Below are 4,902 nucleotides of genomic sequence, written 5' to 3'. Positions count from 1 at the left end.
ATACCGTTGTTTGGCTAAATTCCGCACTACCCGGATTCCCGATCCTAACAAATTGGTATCAGAGCATGATCTAACCGGGTTAGTTTAAATAGCCAAAATGACTCTAACAAAGTCTTATGTTGAGAAATTTGACCGAAGTGCAAACTTCGGAATGTGGCAATTAAAGATGAAAGCTATCCTAATTCAGGATGGCTTAGATTTGGCACTGCAAGAAAAGGAGAAGATGCTGGATAAAATGACGGACGAGGAGTTTGCCGTCATAGACAAAAAGGCAAAAGCAGGTATTATTTTAAATCTTTCAAATGAGGTTTTGCGTGAAGTTGCAGCAGAAAGCTCAGCCAAAGGCATATGAGAAAAGCTTAAAACCCTATATATGAAAAGAACAGTAGAAAACAGGCTTTACCTAAAGCAAAAACTCTACACTTTTCGTATGGCTGAAGGTACTTCTATACTTACTCATCTTGATACTTTTGATTCTCTTCTTATGGATATAAGTAATATAGATGCTGAAATCAAAGATGAGGATCAAGTTGTGTTATTACTTGTTTCCTTACCCCAGTCGTTTAAACATATAAGAGATACTATGCTTTATGGAAAGGATAATATCTCTTATAAAGATATTAAATCTATTTTGAGATATTACTGGGGAAACTAGTAGGAACCAAAGGGAAGGCTTATTCATAAGAGGTAGATCCAATAAGAAAGATTCAAGTAGTGAGAAACCTAAATCAAGGTCAAAATCCAGATACAGAAATGTCATGTGCAAATATTGTCATAAGAAATGTCACATTATTTCTAAATGCTTTAAATTGAAAAACAAAGAAAAGCATACAGAAAAGAAAAATGAGCACAAAAATACTGACACTGCCGAAGCAAGTGTAGCTGCTGATGAGACTGAGGGAACTATTTTTTAGCAACTAATAATAGTTTCAAATCTAACAATGAGTGAATTTTAGATTCGGGTTGTTCTTATCATATGTGTCCCAGTTAGGATTTATTTATCACATATGAATCTATTGGAGGTGGAGTTGTCTTGATGGGCAACAATGCTGCCTGCAAAGTTATTGGAAAAGGTACAGTCCGAATCAAAATACACGATGGTGTGGTGAGAACTCTTACCGATGTTAGACATGTTTCTGACTTGAAGAAAAATCTCATCTCTTTGGGCACTCTAGAATCTCTTGGGTGCAAGTACACAGGTAAAGGTGGAGTTCTGAAAATTTCTCATGGTGCTCTTGTGATCATGAAAGCACGCATATCTGGTACGTTGTATACTCTTTTTGGATCTACTGTTACAGGTGCTGCTGCAGTTTCAATATCAGATAAATCAGATTCTGACATCACCAAATTATGGCATATGCGATTGGGGCATATGAGTGAAAAAGGTCTTTCCATCCTCAGCAAAAAAGGTCTCTTATATGGCCAAAGTACCGAAAATATGGAGTTCTGTGAACATTGTGTGTTCGGGAAACAGAAAAGAGTTAGCTTCAAATCTCCAGCGATTCATAGAACAAAAGGTACTTTGGATTATATTCATTCAGATCTTTGGGATCCTTCATGTACCCTATCAAAAGGTGGTGCCAGGTATATGTTAACTTTCATTGATGATTATTCAAGGAAAGTTTGGATTTGTTTCCTGAAAAATAAAAGTGATGTTTTCTTAAATTTCAAACAATGGAAAGTTTTTATTGAGAAGCAAATAGGAAAACAGGTTAAGCGGCTTAGAACAGATAATGGCTTGGAATTTTGTAATGATGAATTCAACGAATTTTGCAAGAATGAAGGAATTGCTCGAATCGTAATGTGAGAATGATACCTCAGCAAAATGGTGTAGCAGAAAGGATGAATATAACTCTTTTAGAAAGGGCTCGTTGCATGATTTCAAATGATGGGTTGACAAACGCCTTTTGGGCAGAAGCTATCTCTACAGCTTGTTACATTGTTAACCGAGCTCCTTCTGCATCTTTGAACTTTAAGACTCCAGAGGAAATGTGGTCAGGTACTCCGGCTAACTATTCTAATTTAAAGATATTTGGTTTCCCTACATACATGCATGTAAATGATGGAAAATTAGAGCCAAGGGCTAAAAAGTGCATTTTCCTTGGGTATGCATCTGGGGTGAAAGGATATCGACTATGGTATCCTGATCCCATGGCACCAAAATTTATAATTAGTAGAGATGTAACCTTTGATGAATCCTCTATGTTACATTATAGAAAAGAGTCTTCTAATTCTTGTAATATAGATAAAGGAACGAGTACACAGAACCAGGTGGAGATTGAGATTGGCATTCCTTCTGAGCCAAGCTCATCAACTTTGGAGCAAAATACAGTTGAAACTCCTGAAGTTGAGACAGAAGCTGAAATTCCTGAAGTTGAGACTCTTGAAGTTGAACCAGAAGAAGAGGAGTATTCTATATCCAAACATAGACCAAGAAGAGAAGGTAAATAACCATTAAGGTTTGGAGATTATGTTGCATTTGCCTTTTCAGTTGCACAGGAAACTGAAGAAATTGGAGAACCATCAAAATATTTAGAAGCAATTTCTGGTGCTGACTCAGCCAAGTGGCTGATTGCAATGAATTAAGAAATTGAGTCTCTCCACAAGAATGGTACTTGGTCTCTTGTGAAGCCGCCATCAGAAAAAAGAATTATTGGTTGCAAACGGGTCTTCAAGAAAAAGGATGGCATTCTAGGGGTTGAAGATGCGAGGCATAAGGCACGATTAGTTGCAAAGGGCTATAGTTAGGTATAAGGAGTTGATTTTAATGATATTTTCTCACCTGTTGTTAAATATAGCTCTATTCGTATCTTTCTTGCCTCCGTTGCCATGTATGATTTGGAATTAGAACAACTTGATGTTAAGACAGCTTTCTTACATGGCGAACTTGAGGAAAAAATATACATGCATCAACCCGAAGGATTTGAAATTGAAGAAAAAGAAGATCATGTTTGCTTGTTGAAGAAATCCTTGTACGGATTAAAGCAGTCTCCAAGACAATGGTATAAAAGGTTTGATTCCTTTATGTTGGGTCATGGTTATTCGAGGAGCATGTATGATAGTTGTGTTTACTTCCGAAAGTTAAATGATGGTTCATTTGTGTACCTATTATTATATGTTTATGACATGCTCATTGCTGCTAAGGATATAACAGAAATTCACAACTTGAAAAGTCAGCTGAAATGTGAATTTGAGATGAAAGATTTAGGAGCAGCTAAGAAAATCCTTGGCATGGAGATCAAAAGAGATCGAAAAGCCAATAGGCTATTTCTGACCCAAAAGAAGTACTTGGAGAAAGTCTTGGAGAGGTTTGGCATGAAAGATGCTAAACCAATTAGTACCCCTCATGCTGCTCATTTTAAGTTATCAGCTGCTCAGTCCCCGCAGTCAGAGAAAGAAGAGAGGTACATGGCACATGTTCCTTATTCCAGTGCAGTCGGCAGTATTATGTATGCAATAGTTTGTACACGTCCAGACATTTCACAAGCAGTGAGCGTGGTAAGCCGGTATATAACTTGCCCTGGTAAAGCATATTGGCATGCTGTGAAATGGATTCTCAGATACTTGCGAGGTACTTCAAACACAGGTTTAGAGTTTGGGAGAAATACTAACACTTAGGTTGGTTTTGTAGACTCATATTATGCCGGTGATCTTGACAAAAGAAGATCACTGGCAGGTTATGAATTTTGCATCGGGGGTTGCGCTATTAGTTAGAAAGCTACATTACAACATGTAGTAGCTTTATCTACTACCGAAGCAGAATATATGGCAGTGACCGAGGCGATCAAAGAAGCTTTATGGTTGAAGGGTCTATTTGCGGAACTCAGTTTATACCAAGGTGGTATTACCATTTTCTGTGATAGTCAAAGTGCCATTCACTTGACTAAAGATCAAATGTATCATGAGAGGACGAAGCACATTGATATAAAGTATCATTTCATCTGAGAAACCATTGCTGAAATAAAAGTCTCTGTTCAGAAGATCAACACTAGAGACAATCCTGCTGACATGTTCACAAAACCTCTTCCAGTGTCCAAGTTCAAGCTTTGCCTGAACTTGATTGGCATTTATGAAGAATAATATTTTTCCCATTGGGGTTTTTTTGCGGAGAAGGTGGAGCAAATTTACTATCTATAAGTCGAAATTAGGCCAAGGTGGAGATTTGTAATATGGCCAAATTTTCATGACATTTGCCATGACATAATATCCGTTATAACAAATTTGTGGTTCATGACATTTGCCATGACATAATATCCATTATAACAAATTTGTGGATCATGACATTTGCCATGACATAATATCCATTATTAGGCCAAGGATTTCTTACTATAAATAGAGGAGTTTCTCCTCATTTGTAAACACACCAATTCAAGAGCTTTTCACTCTTGTCTTTTTTTCTCTTCCTTTATTTTATTATAGAGTATTTTGTAAGAGAGTGAGTGTTGGGAAACACTTGTGTGAACCCATTCTTTGGAGTGATCTTGTGAGGTTATTCTCTTGGGGTATTTGGGATTAATTAGAGTATTTACTCTAATTTTGTACTCTCTTTTGTACTCTTGTTGGTATAGTGAAATTGCTCATCTCCCCTTGTGGACGTAGGTCACCTTGACCGAACCACGTTAAATTTGTGTCTTCTTTATATTCTTTAATTGCCGTTATTATCAACTTCCATTGTCTTTGTTGTTATCATTATACCGTTGTTTGGCTAAATTCCGCACTACCCGGATTCCCGATCCTAACAGATCCGATAACTCTCAAATAACCGCTAATAACGGGGTCGTGTCTACTGGTATAAGGATTAAGGATTAAGGAGTCCTTTTATAGATGTCTGAGATTCTTGTTCGAATTTGATCTGCATTATAGACACATTTTCTTTTAGGAATTCTTTTCATTTAATGACTT

Source organism: Nicotiana tabacum, chromosome 14 (assembly GCF_000715075.1).
Source record: "Nicotiana tabacum cultivar K326 chromosome 14, ASM71507v2, whole genome shotgun sequence".
Lineage (NCBI taxonomy): Eukaryota > Viridiplantae > Streptophyta > Magnoliopsida > Solanales > Solanaceae > Nicotiana > Nicotiana tabacum.
Note: the sequence above shows the minus strand (reverse complement) of the source record.